This window comes from Schistocerca cancellata, chromosome 6 (assembly GCF_023864275.1).
Source record: "Schistocerca cancellata isolate TAMUIC-IGC-003103 chromosome 6, iqSchCanc2.1, whole genome shotgun sequence".
Lineage (NCBI taxonomy): Eukaryota > Metazoa > Arthropoda > Insecta > Orthoptera > Acrididae > Schistocerca > Schistocerca cancellata.
The window spans coordinates 459536352-459551881 of NC_064631.1; positions in this window are offsets into that span (position 1 = coordinate 459536352).

Genomic DNA, 15530 nt, shown 5'->3' on the forward strand with positions numbered 1-15530 from the left:
TGCATGTGGGCACCATTTGGTTTACTGACGAAGCTTATTTTTACCTGGACGGCTTCGTCAATAAACAGAACTGGCGCATATGGGGAACCGAAAAGCCCCGTGTTGCAGTCCCATCGTTCCTGCATCCTCAAAAAGTACTGGTCTGGGCCGCCATTTCTTCCAAAGGAATCATTGGCCCATTTTTCAGATCCGAAACGATTACCGCATCACGCTATCTGGACATTCTTCGTGAATTTGTGGCGGTACAAACTGCCTTAGACGACACTGCGAACACCTCGTGGTTTATGCAAGATGGTGCCCGGCCACATCGCACGGCCGACGTCTTTAATTTCCTGAATGAATATTTCGATGATCGTGTGATTGCTTTGGGCTATCCGAAACATACAGGAGGCGGCGTGGATTGGCCTCCGTATTCGCCAGACATGAACCCCTGTGACTTCTTTCTGTGGGGACACTTGAAAGACCAGGTGTACCGCCAGAATCCAGAAACAATTGAACAGCTGAAGCAGTACATCTCATCTGCATGTGAAGCCATTCCGCCAGACACGTTGTCAAAGGTTTCGGGTAATTTCATTCAGAGACTACGCCATATTATTGCTACGCATGGTGGATATGTGGAAAATATCGTACTATAGAGTTTCCCAGACGGCAGCGCCATCTGTTGTTGAAAATTGTAACTACTGTAATTTCGAAAGTTTATCTGCCTGAAAACGTACTGTTGTTCCAAGCATATTGCAACAAACGGTGTATTTCTATCGCTGCTCGTTTAGTTTTTATTGCCGTTTCAAATAGACCGGTCATTTTTGAAACACCCTGTATATGCTGGCTGCGGTAGGATCGTTCTGCAGACAGCTTCAAATGCCGGGTCTCTAAATTCTCGCAACAGTGTTCCTCGAAAAGAACGTCGCTTTACCTCCAGGGATAACCACCCGAGATCCCACAGCATTTCCGTAACACTTACATGTTGCTCGAACCTACCGGTAACAAATCTAGCACTCTACCTCTCAATTGCTTCGATGTCTTCCTTTAATCCGACGTGGCGCGGATCACAAACAGTCGAATATTACTCAACAACGGGTCGCATTAGCGTCCTATAAGCAGTCTACTTTACAAATGAAACATACATTCCTAAAATTCTCTCAATAAGGCGAAGTCGATCGTGGTCTCACGGTAGCGTTCTCGCTTCCCGAACACGGGGTCCCGGGTTCGATGCCCGGCGGGGTCAGGGATTTTCACTTGCCTCGAGATGACTGGATGGTGTTGTGTCATCATCATCATTCATCCCCATTACGGTCAGAGGAAGGCAATGGCAAACCACCTCCGCTAGGACCTTTCCTAATACAGCGGTGCAGGTCTCCTGCATCGCTGTACGCTCTGTCGACGAGTGTGTGATTTCATCATCATCTACTACAATCCTCAAATGCTCGTTCCATTTCATGTCACTTTGCAACTTTACGCCCATATCTTTCAACGACGTAACTGTGTCAAGCAGAACACACTAATGACGCTACTAATGCTGTATCCGAACATTATGGGCTTACTTGGAGAAATGTAAAATACACCCAGTGCTGTCATACAGTACATTTATTCGCTACCTGTTTTGATCATGGACCTTCTTCACTGTGGAAAAATGTCTATTGTAATAAATTCACGTGGAATACCTGCCCCTTTACCAGTAGATTATATGCCATTGCTGACATGTAAAAGTAAGAAAAGTGATACCTAACGCCCGAACACAGGCTTTAACTAAGCAGAAAAAACGTTGAAAACATGAAAACCTTTAATAGCAGTAAGTGCACAGCATCAAACTAACGTCGGCCGAAGAACGGGAGACAGAAGCCAACAGGCAATTTGTCAAAGCACTCACAACCCTACAGAACATTGCTCTGGTCACGACTGGTACTTGCAACGTATTGAGGATATTGGTCGAGAATCAATGACTGTTAGAAGAATATGGAATCGGTGGGTTCAGGAGGGTAATACTGAACGCCGTGCTGGATCCCAACGGCTTCGTATCACTAGCAGTCGAGATGACAGGCATCTTATCCGCACGGCTTAACGGATCGTGCAGCCACGTCTCGATCCCTGAGTCAACAGATTGGGACGTTTGCAAGACAACAACCATCTGCACGAACAGTTCGACGACGTTTGCAGCAGCATGGACTATCAGCTCGGAGACTTGGCTGCGGTTACCCTTGACGTTGCATCACAGACAGGAGCGCCTGCAATGGTGTACTCAACGACGAACCTGGGTGCACGAATGGCAAAACGTCATTTTTTCGGATGAATCCAGGTTCTGTTTACAGCATCATGATGGTCGCATCTGTCTTTGGCGACATCGCAGTGAACGCACATTGGAAGCGTGTATTCGTGATCGCCATACTGGCGTATCACCCGGCCTGATGGTATGGGGTGTCATTGGATACACGTCTCCGTCACCTCTTGTTCACATTGACAGCGCTTTGAACAGTGGAAGTTACATTTCAGATTTGTTACGACACGTGGCTCTACCCTTCATTCGATCCCTGTGAAACCCTACATTTCAGCAAGATAATGCACGACCGCATGTTGCAGGTCCTGTACGGGCCTTTCTGGATACAGAAAATGTTCGACTGCTGCCCTGGCCAGCACATTGTCCAGATCTCTCACCAATTGAAAACGTCGGGTCAATGGTGGCCGAGCAACTGGCTCGTCACAATATGCCAGTCACTACTTTTGATGAACTGTGGTATCGTGTTGAAGCTGCATGGGCAGCTGTACCTGTACACGCCATCCAAGCTCTGTTTGACTCAATGTCCAGGCGTATCAAGGCCGTTATGACTGCCATAGGTGGTTGTTCTGGGCATTGATTTCTCAGGATCTATCCACCCAAATTGCGTGAAAACATAATCACGTGTCAGTTCTAGTATAATATATTTGTCCAATGAATACCCGTTTATCATCTTCATTTCTTCTTGGTGTAGTAATTTTATTGGTCAGTAGTGTACAACAGGTACAACAGTGCAACCTACAGGCTTGACTACCATGTGCATTTAAGTTCGAATATTCATTTCTCTCGACGTTTCCATGTCTCTGTGCAGTCTCTGTAATTTCGTGGAGCGGTATGTAGCAGCGAAATCGACTAGTTTCTCGGCAGCCCTCGTGGATTTGGGGTGGCGAGTCGTGACACCTCGGGGACATACTTGGTGGGTATCATTTCAAAAGGCTTGAGTTACTAAGTTACCTATCCCTTGTGATCAACAAGGTTACTTTTCCGGTACTGAAACGCTACAAAGCATTCGAAAGTGTGTTTCTGTGTATGGGCGCCGAATTATGCTTGGGAATGTTCCTTTTTTTTCTCGGCAAGTGTTGCGGATTGGTGAGCGTGGCCTTTTTCGGTGGAGAGATGCCTCAGAGCTGATTTGGTACTAGATAAAACTGCCGGATTGGCTAGTGTTAATTCGTGCCAAAAATCGTTTATTGTCTTATAAATTAGAGTGCGCTCTTTTTATGATACGTCTTTCTTTATTGAGGCTGGACTGTATTACTGCTATGTAGTGCGGAGAGTATTGACGGGAGCTATAAAGGGCCAATTGGAGACGATTATGAGATGTTAAGCGGAGAATGTATTCCAGTCCAATGGGCTGGTCTCTGAATCTTCCCTGAAAGTAGTTAGGTAGCTACAGGGCTTTTAGTTATGAGTGGGGAGTTGTAAGAGGTTTAATCCCGTCTCGAGGGTCAAAGTGAGGCTGCCGACCATAACGTAGAATGATCAGTAGCGTGGCAGAGCAAAGAATTAACCCGGGACCACCAATCCGTGGAGCAGTACATCGTGCAATTTGTCTCGCTTCAATTCTGGCCGCAGGCGTATGGTTTCGGGTGACACAACGAGAGCTCCAAAGACCAGACGAAGGAAACGCTTCAGACTCATCGGTAAATAGGGCCCGCAGGGCTGGAAGACTTGAGATTAAACAAGGCAGAAGGTTGGTTGGTTGGTTGCTTGGGGAAGGAGACCAGACAGCGTGGTCATCGGTCTCATCGGATTAGGGAAGGATAGGGAAGGAAGTCGGCCGTGCCCTTTCAGAGGAACCATCCCGGCATTTGCCTGGAGTGATTTAGGGAAATCACGGAAAACCTAAATCTGGAGGGTCGGACGCGGGATTGAACCGTCGTCCTCCCGAATGCAAGGCAGAAGGGATAGACAGCATTCCATCGGAATTCCTAAAATCATTCGGGGGAGTGGCAACCAAACGACTACTCAAATTGATGTGTAGAGTATGTGAGACATTCGATGTACCATCAGACATTCGCAAAAGTATCATCCACACCATTCCGAACATAGGAAGGGCCTGAAAGCGCGAGAAGTACCGCACAATCTGCTTGACCGCTCATGAATCCAAGCTCTCGGCAAGAAGAACATAAAGAAGAATGGAAAAGAAAACTGAAGCTCTGTTAGATGATGATTAGTTTGGCTTTAGGTGATAAAGGCATCAGACAGGCGGTACTGACGTTGCGTTTCATGATGGAAGCAAAAAAACAGGTTCATAGGATTTGTCGACCTAGAAAAAAAAAAACATTAGATAATGTAAAATGGGTCCAAATGTTCAAAATTTGAGAAAAATAGAGGTAAGCTACAGGGAAAAACGAGTTGTGTACAGTATGTACAAGAGGCACGGAGGAACATTAACAATGGATGACCAAGATCGAAGAGCCCGGATTAAAACAATGTAAGTCAACGGATGTGTCTTTAGCCGCAGCTGTTAAGTCTATACATCGAAGAAGCAATGACGGAAATAAAGAGAAGTTTAAAAAGTGGAATTAAGAATCAGACTGAAAGGATATAAAAGATAAGATTCGCTGATGACATTGCTATCCTCAATGAAAGGGAAGATGAAATTCATGATCTTTCTGATGAGTACAGATTACTGATTGGTAGTACACCGGAGAAAGACGAAAGTAATGACCAGCAACAGAAATTTGAGTACCGAGAAACTTAACATCCAAATTGATTATCATACAGTAGACGAAGTTAGGGAACTCGGCTACAACAGAAGGAAAATAACCCATGAAGGAGGACGTAAGGAGGACATAATGAAACTTCCCCTTTGTATGTAAAGAATGACAGTGCTGGAAAAACTCTTACGTTATTTGATTTTCAAACAGCTGAGCAAAACTGAATGTAATCAGACAGTTCTCTCTTTACTTATTCTGATCATCACTAAACTGACACACAATATTTTTAGCGCATCGCAGTCTGTCTTTCAATAATCCTGACTAACAATAACCTATACCTTTCACGAATCACGTACCTCACAAAAATCTTCGTTACTCGAACTAGTGCAATACAGCGAGCGCCAATACTGCCAGCTAAATAAAAGATTCTAACTACTGATAGGCATAGTTAGCAAATGAAAGATTTTGATAGAGAACAAACAATGTATTTACCTTAATAGTGTTCAAAAGAAATCAGTTCATGACATCCAGTCTTACAAATTTCCTTTTTCTGACAGACACACGTCTAGATCGTCCGCTCATAGTAACATCTCAAAACTGCCATCTCTCTCCCTCATCCACTACTGCTGGCGGCTCACCTCCAACTGCCCAACGCTACGCTCAACTGCCCAGCACTACACTAGCGAATAATCCAACGATGAGTCCAGCCAGCCACAGACTGCACACAGTGCAGTCAGCGATTTTCATACAGAGCGCTACGTGGCGTTACCAACATAAAAACCTAAACAGCCTACTTACAATAAATAACAAGCAGACTAGCTCAGGTGAAGAGGGGATTCCTGGCGGTCTACTGGTATCAAACATAGACCTTAATCTGAGCAATAAATTTCTGAGAATGTACGTTTGGAGCACAGCTTATGGTAGTGAAACGTGGTCAACGGAAAAACCGGAACGGAAGAGAATCTAAGCATTTGAGTTGTGGTACTACAAAGGATGTTGAAAAGTAGATGGTCCGGTAAGGTAAGGTATGAGTTTTTCCGCGGAATCGCTGAAGAAAAGAAAACAAACTACAGCTTACGTAGACTCTGGGCAGCGGCGCGACCTGGCGTTTTTCACAAGCACAGATCCTTTGCAAGACGCGAAAAAAAAAAAAAAAAAAAATTGTAGGACAGACAAGAGATGATTTCTGGGCCTTTGGATTTGTAGTCTGGTACGTAACCGCTGAGTCACAATTTTACTTATCTTGAAAGTTCCTCAATTAGTATTATCCGTATACAGTGTTGTGTGAAGTTAGCGACAAATTGTACTCTGTTTAAAGCGCCCAAGTAAAATCTCATCGTCTAAAATATTCTTGTCCCTTCCGGAAGGTGGGTTGGTTCTGAGACAGAAATCAAAAGAATGAGAGATCGAAAGTTCTGAGAGAAATATTGCATTACACTCAACATCAGCACAGTGACTCCGTGAAGACATCCTCATACGAATCGTTAGCAATGCCGGGATAAGTTAAATACTTTAAAGAGAACCTTGAGGTCAGTTCTGATGTACTGCTTTCGTAGAGAAAGTTGCGACTGGACTATGACGATCCTCGACTGCTACTAAATGCAGCTCCTCGACATCTACATCTGCATCTACATTTATACTCCGCAAGCCACCCAACGGTGTGTGACGGAGGGCACTTTACGTGCCATTGTCATTACCTCCCTTTCCTGTTCCAGTCGCGTATGGTTCGCGGGAAAAACGACTGCCGCAAAGCCTCCGTGCGCGCTCAAATCTCTCTAATTTTACGCTCGTGATCTCCTCGGGAGGTATAAGTAGGGGGAAGCAATATATTCGGTATTTCATCCAGAAACGCACCCTCTCGAAACCTGGACAGCAAGCTACACCGCGATGCAGAGCGCCTCTCTTGCAGAGTCTGCCACTTGAATTTGCTAAACATCTCCGTAACGCTATCATGCTTGCCAAATAACCCTGTGACGAATCGCGCCGCTCTTCTTTGGATCTTCTCTATCTCCTCTGTCAAACCGACATGGTACGGATCCCACACTGATGAGCAATACTCAAGTATAGGTCGAACGAATGTTTTGTAAGCCACCTCCTTTGTTGATGGACTACATTTTCTAAGGACTCTACCAATGAATCTCAACCTGGCACCCGCCTTACCAACAATTAATTTTATATGATCATTCCACTTCAAATCGTTCCGTACGCATACTCCCAGATATTTTGCAGAAGTAACTGCTACCAGTGTTTGTTCCACTATCATATAATCATACAACAAGGGATTCTTCTTTCTATGTATTCGCAATACATTACATTTGTCTATGTTGAGGGTCAGTTGCCACTCTCTGCAACAAGTGCCTATCCGCTGCAGATCTTCCTGCATTTCGCTGCAATTTTCTAATGCTGCAACTTCTCTGTATACTACAGCATCATCCGCGAGAAGCCGCATGGAACTTCCGACACTATCTACTAGGTCATTTATATATATTGTGAAAAGTAATGGTCCCATAACACTCCCCTGTGGCACGCCAGAGGCTACAGCTGGGCAAGAACTCGGCAAGAACTGGTTAGAGCTTCAGTCGGCCGCTTTTTTATCCACGTGGTCGGTGGCGCCGGTTGCGCTTCAGCCTGCGGTTGAGCAGCGGCGGTCGCTGTCGCTGCCACTGCCGGTCAACATCGGAACCACTGCTGCCAACCTTCGTACACGGATCTGCATGGTATCGACTGGTTATGATACTAAATTGTTTATGTGACTGCATTGCATTATTTGTTATGAATGCAGTAGCAATGGCTGCAGAAGATTCCCTGAAAGGTGCAATAGCAAGGAAAAGTAATGCAAGTAGGTCAAAATTGACAGCTATTTGTTGGCTGAGTAAGCTGATGATAATCGCACATCAGTGTCCCACTGGATTTTTGTGTACAGTCTTGACTCGAGCAGTACTACAGTAAGGGATCTGTGAATTTAAGCTGCTTACCTAGAAGTATACAAGTCGAAAAAAAACAGAAGAAGACGGGAAAAGAATTAGAAAGAACAATGGAGATGACAAGATGGCTTGTTGCTAGTGTTGAAGTGAACAAGGGGAAGAGAACACTGTCATATAGCGCTGCGAAGCATCGTAACAGCCTTCGGAATGACGGCAACTCCTCAAAATTGCCGTACATTAGCCTGAAAAGTGTGGGTTCATGTTGGAAAACACCTCCTTTGACTGTAGTCGGACCGTGAGTTAGTATCACCTACGAATCAGTTAGGCAATGTAAACACGCTGAAATGGAAGAAGATGACGGGCCTGAAGCGCTTGCTAGGTAACATTCGGAAAGCATTATTCACGTCGTTGACCGAAAGAGAAATGCTGCGAGAAGGTGGCCGAAAACCCCCAGCGCCGGCCGCCGCGTGCAAGCGAACTCAGCGGTTGCGAAACGCCCGAGGCTAGGCACCGTACGCAGCCGCGGAGCAGACAATGGTGCGTAATGACTGGGGTCCCGTTCTGCGGTGGCGGGTTTTCCTGACAGCTGACGCAGACTTGAGAAGGCCGCGCGATCTGCTCCGAGCGGCACGTATTATAACGTACGCCGTACACCTGTTCACCTGTTCGCGCTGCGCTCAGTGTTTACTGATTGCGGGCGCGACAGTTTCACGAAGCGGGGAGGTCCGTGCACACCACTGCATCATATACATAACCGCATAACTGTTTCCCTTTGTTTCTTAAAAGACATCATAGTCGCCGTTGACTGTATGAAATATTTATTATTACGATTGCAATTTCGGCCTTAGGGCCATTTTCAAGTATCACTGGAAAAGTTACCTTTTTACCTCGCTCTGCTGCTGTAGATGTCTTAATTTAAGAAATATTAGATGACTGTTAATCCCAACCGTGAGAAGTTAATCAAATGTATGCCCAGCCAGGCATGTGAGATATTACTGCACTACCATCGGACCAAGATTAAACTGCTGAAGACAACAGAGTGTATAAAATTTAATAAGAAATGTAAAGGCAACATCTACAGCAGCCAAGTGAACTAAAAAGGTAAATTTTGCAATGTTACTTGAAAATGGCCCTAAGGCCGAAATTGCAGTCGTAATAATAAATATTTCAAAATGGTTCAAATGGCTCTGAGCACTATGCGACTTTCACATCTCGTGGTCGTGCGGTAGCGTTCTCGCTTCCCACGCACGGGTTCCCGGGTTCGATTCCCGGCGGGGTCAGGGATTTTCTCTGCCTCGTGATGGCTGGGTGTTGTGTGCTGTCCTTAGGTTAGTTAGGTTTAAGTAGTTCTAAGTTCTAGGGGACTGATGACCATAGTTGTTAAGTCCCATAGTACTCAGAGCCACTATGCGACTTAACTTCTGAGGTCATCATCATTAAACCTAACTAACCTAAGGATATCACACACATCCATGCCCGAGGCAGGATTCGAACCTGCGACCGTAGCGGTCGCTCGGTTCCAGACTGTAGCGCCTAGAACCGCACGGCCACTCCAGCCGGCTAAATATTTCATACAGTCAACGGCGACTATGATGTCTTTTAAGAAATATTGTATGACTGTGAATATCAACCACGAGAAATGTTTCTTTTTAGCCCAATCCAATTGAATCGGGGTTAGTGCCAGCTGAGAACCCGACTGTGAATGTTTCAAATTTGGTATTTGCCTTACAAACAAGGGAAAACTACTGAAAAACTAGGTCCAAATCGGGATCTTTGAACTGTTTTTCTTTCAGGACAATATGCTTCACATAACACCTTGAGCTGTAGTTCTCGAACTTCTTTACACCACTACCCCCTGAGTGCAATCAGACATTAGCTAATATCCACACTCTTCTCTCCCCCCCCCCCCCTCCTTCCCATGCCATCACTTGCCGTCCCTTCCCCGCATGACTTTTCTTGGAACACATTTATTTTTAAAATGATGAAAGACGAGTGATATTTAGTTTGTGTCTGCGTGAGTGTGTGTGTGTGTGTGTGTGTGTGTGTGTGTGTGTGTGTGTGTGTCAGAGTGAATGACGAAGGAATTCGTGGTGCAAGGCAAGTGTTACCCACTACTCCTCAGAAAAGAAAGCCAACTGTCCACAGTGAGGATACACAGTTTTCCCCTGCATTACTCCTCTCCACTGCGGCTCTGAGCACTATGCGACTTAACTTCTGAGGTCATCAGTAACCTATAACTTAGAACTAATTGTTGTTGTTGTTGTTGTGGTCTTCAGTCCTGAGACTGGTTTGATGCAGCTCTCCATGCTACTCTATCCTGTGCAAGCTTCTTCATCTCCCAATACCTACTGCAACCTACATCTTTCTGAATCTGCTTAGCGTATTCATCTCTTGGTCTCCCCCTATGATTTTTACCCTCCACGCTGCCCTCCAATACTAAATTGGTGATTCCTTGATGCCTCAGAACATGTCCTACCAACCGATCCCTTCTTCTGGTCAAGTTGTGCCACAAACTTCTCTTCTCCCCAATCCTATTCAATACTTCCTCATTAGTTATGTGATCTACCCATCTAATCTTCATCATTCTTCTGTAGCACCACATTTCGAAAGCTTCTATTCTCTTCTTGTCCAAACTATTTACCGTCCATGTTTCGCTTCCATACATGGCTACACTCCATACAAATACTTTCAGAAATGACTTCCTGACACTTAAATCTATACTCGATGTTAACAAATTTCTCTTCTTCAGAAACGCTTTCCTTGCCATTGCCAGTCTACATTTTATATCCTCTCTACTTCGACCATCATCAGTTATTTTGCTCCCCAAATAGCAAAACTCCTTTACTACTTTAAGTGTCTCATTTCCTAATCTAATACCCTCAACATCACCCGACTTAATTCGACTACATTCCATTATCCTCGTTTTGCTTTTGTTGATGTTCATCTTATATCCTCCCTTCAAGACACTATCCATTCCGTTCAACTGCTCTTCCAAGTCCTTTGCTGTCTCTGACAGAATTACAATGTCATCAGCGAACCTCAACGTTTTTATTTCTTCTCCATGGATTTTAATACCTACTCCGAATTTTTCTTTTGTTTCCTTTACTGCTTGCTCAATATACAGATTGAATAGCATCGGGGAGAGGCTACAACCCTATCTTACTCCCTTCCTAACCACTGCTTGTCTTTCATGCCCCTCGACTCTTATAACTGCCATCTGGTTTCTATACAAATTGTAAATAGCCATTCGCTCCCTGTATTTTACCCCTGCCACCTTTAGAATTTGAAAGAGAGTATTCCAGTCAACATTGTCAAAAGCTTTCTCTAAGTCTACAAATGCTAGAAACGTAGGTTTGCCTTTCCTTAATCTTTCTTCTAAGATAAGTCGTAAGGTCAGTATTGCCTCACGTGTTCCAGTATTTCTACGGAATCCAAACTGATCTTCCCCGAGGTCGGCTTCTACTAGTTTTTCCATTCGTCTGTAAAGAATTCGTGTTAGTATTTTGCAGCTGTGGCTTATTAAACTGATTGTTCGGTAATTTTCACATCTGTCAACACCTGCTTTCTTTGGGATTGGAATTATTATGTTCTTCTTGAAGTCTGAGGGTATTTCGCCTGTTTCATACATCTTGCTCACCAGATGGTAGAGTTTTGTCAGGACTGGCTCTCCCAAGGCCGTCAGTAGTTCCAATGGAATGTTGTCTACTCCAGGGGCCTTGTTTCGACTCAGGTCTTTCAGTGCTCTGTCAAACTCTTCACGCAGTATCGTATCTCCCATTTCATCTTCATCTACACCCTCTTCCATTTCCATAATATTGTCCTCAAGTGCATCGCCCTTGTATAGACCCTCTATATACTCCTTCCACCCTTCTGCTTTCCCTTCTTTGCTTAGAACTGGGTTTCCATCTGAACTCTTGATGTTCATACAAGTGGTTCTCTTATCTCCAAAGGTCTCTTTAATTTTCCTGTAGGCAGTATCTATCTTACCCTTGTGAGATAAGCCTCCACATCCTTACATTTGTCCTCTAGCCATGCCTGCTTAGCCATTTTGCACTTCCTGTCGATCTCATTTTTGAGACGTTTGTATTCCTTTTTGCCTGCTTCACTTACTGCATTTTTATATTTTCTCCTTTCAACAATTAAATTCAATATTTCTTCTGTTACCCAAGGATTTCTACTAGCCCTCTTCTTTTTACCTACTTGATCCTCTGCTGCCTTCACTACTTCATCCCTCAAAGCTACCCATTCTTCTTCTACTGTATTTCCTTCCCCCATTCCTGTCAATTGTTCCCTTATGCTCTCCCTGAAACTCTCTACAACCTCTGGTTCTTTCAGTTTATCCAGGTCCCATCTCCTTAAATTCTCACCTTTTTGCAGTTTCTTCAGTTTTAATCTACAGGTCATAACCAATAAATTGTGGTCAGAGTCCACATCTGCCCCTGGAAATGTCTTACAATTTAAAACCTGGTTCCTAAATCTCTGTCTTACCATTATATAATCTATCTGATACCTTTTAGTATCTCCAGGGTTCTTCCATGTATACAACCTTCTATCATGATTCTTAAACCAAGTGTTAGCTATGATTAAGTTGTGCTCTGTGCAAAATTCTACCAGGCGGCTTCCTCTTTCATTTCTTAGCCCCAATCCATATTCACCTACTACGTTTCCTTCTCTCCCTTTTCCTACACTCGAATTCCAGTCACCCATGACTATTAAATTTTCGTCTCCCTTCACTATCTGAATAATTTCTTTTATTTCATCATACATTCCTTCAATTTCTTCGTCATCTGCAGAGCTAGTTGGCATATAAACTTGTACTACAGTAGTAGGTGTGGGCTTCGTATCTATCTTGGCCACAATAATGCGTTCACTATGCTGTTTGTAGTAGCTTACCCGCATTCCTATTTTCCTATTCATTATTAAACCTACTCCTGCATTACCCCTATTTGACTTTGTGTTTATAACCCTGTAGTCATCTGACCAGAAGTCTTGTTCCTCCTGCCACCGAACTTCACTAATTCCCACTATATCTAACTTTAACCTATCCATTTCCCTTTTTAAATTTTCTAACCTACCTGCCCGATTAAGGGATCTGACATTCCACGCTCCGATCCGTAGAACGCCAGTTTTCTTTCTCCTGATAACGACATCCTCTTGAGTAGTCCCCGCCCGGAGATCCGAATGGGGGGCTATTTTACCTCCGGAATATTTTACCCAAGAGGACGCCATCATCATTTAATCATACAGTAAAGCTGCATGCCCTCGGGAAAAATTACGGCCGTAGTTTCCCCTTGCTTTCAGCCGTTCGCAGTACCAGCACAGCAAGGCCGTTTTGGTTATTGTTACAAGGCCAGATCAGCCAATCATCCAGACTGCTGCCCTTGCAACTACTGAAAAGGCTGCTGCCCCTCTTCAGGAACCACACGTTTGTCTGGCCTCTCAACAGATACCCCTCCGTTGTGGTTGCACCTACGGTACGGCTATCTGTATCGCTGAGGCACACAAGCCTCCCCACCAACGGCAAGGTCCATGGTTAAACCTAACTAATGGTTAAACCTAACTAATCTAAGGACATCACACACATCCATGCCCAAGGCAGAATTCGAAACTGCGACCGTACCGGTCGCTCGGTTCCAGGCTACAGCGCCTAGAACCGCACGGCCACTCCGGCCGGCCTGCACACAGTAACCCCATTTAAAATCAGGCAAGTTCGTATTTGTTCACTATACTTACTGTTCGTAATTCACTGCACTGCAGCATTCTGAAATGGCAGAAAATAGACGACTTCAAGCTGTTAATGCTTTGTGTCCAAAAACTCTAATAATAATAATAATGATAATAAAACTGTGTACAGCACTACAGTAGCTCTTATGTACTTAATGCTGCGTCGTGCTGTCCATTACTTCATTTATGTGTTTCGAAGCGAGTAATGAAGCAGTTTCTGGACTACTGCAAGTATTATATACAACTATTTTCTTGAGATATTTCGCGTTTGTTACGTATATGTCTCACTTTTATCAACAGCGATATACAGGACAAAGCACAACATATGTGTGTAGTGGGTGGACTATGTGAAGAACCTGTAACCTCCACCGCATTAATGCTACTAATTGAGAAAAAGTAATTATTAATAACTTTTATGATCTATATCAGAGTCTTACAAAATTGTGATTATAGTAACGATCTTTTGAAAATTATTTAGTTTCGTCACAAACAGAATCGAATCGTCTATTTTTACCCTCAGAAAATTTCATTTTACCCCTCAGGGGGTAATTACCCCCAGGTTGGTAACCGCTGACCTAGAGTGTATACGTATATCTCTTAGTATGTGCAACGGAGCACAGTCAGTGACTTACTCGAGTTCTTTTCCCTTTATCTATTTTTTGATTTACTACACAGCTAGCCGGCACGGCTTCGCACGGGCAGCATTAAATATCTACGGCCGGACGACTTGTGTGTCTTAGCGTACTTTGTTTGCAGGTCATTGCGTAGAGTTATGAACAGCGGGAAACGATGGTAAGTAACCGAATATCATCATTTTCATTATTATAATTTTCGCGATGTCAGCAGTGCACGGCAGGAAAGTTGTCTAGTGGCATGAATGTTATGTGTTCCATATTGAACTGGCGTTTGGAGAGACATCTCATGAGTAAGGTGGGAGCACATCATGGTGTAAGAATATGTTTACAAGCAGTATAAATAATGAATGAGAATCATGGGCGTATTTGTGTGTGAGTGGTTATCTGTCGTTGCAAAAACATCCTGGTGTACATATTAAGCTCGCGCCGCGGCTCTCCTCCTGTGAAGCTTAATATCCACTGTGATGGATGCATCGTTGAGACTCATTGCTCCAGTTCTTTGTCGCAGGCTCTCTGTGGTAGGGCTCTTCGCCGTTCTACGCAAAGAATCGTGTCTATGTTTAGGTTTGATTCAAGAAAGCTAGAAAGTTGAATGTTTAGCCATCAGCTGCGCTGCTGAGAGAACGTGCTATATTGAAACTAAGCAATGTTTCTGGAATTGCCGAAGTAGTTTTTCGGGAAACGTTTCACTTGCAGCGTAAAAATTAAAGCATCGCATATTTTGGATTCGCATGTTTTTTGGTAGCGTAATTGTTCTCAAACGATTGCAGTCGGAAATTGTCGTCACATTTCGAACCGCATATCCCGACGTATTTGTGAGGTGAGTGCTAGGTTAAAAATAAAAAGCAAATTCAATCCCACTTGCTGCGTTCTCAAGGCATGCAAATGTCTCAACTTACAGTGACTCTTCGATAGGCGGCAGCCACTTCGTTTTTACAACGACCTTAGAAGATGTCTCCCGCAGATGGAGACGAAACGTCAGGTGGAAATTTCATGCATCAACGACGGCCACTCAGCCCGGAAGTTTCAACTGAAGACAACGCCGGCCGTGAAAACCTACATTGTGTGATTGAATGGGAAAGTGTTTTAATCGGTATGTGAGCAGTGGAGTAGGTTCAAAAATAGCTCTGAGCACTACGGCACTTAACTTGTGGGGTCATCAGTCCCCTATAACTTAGAACTACTTAAACCTAACTAACCTAAGGATATCACACACATCCATGCCCGAGGCAGGATTCGAACCTGCGACCGTAGCGGTCGCGCGGTTCCAGACTGAAGCGCCTAGAACCGCTCGGCCACAGTGGAGTAGAAAGAA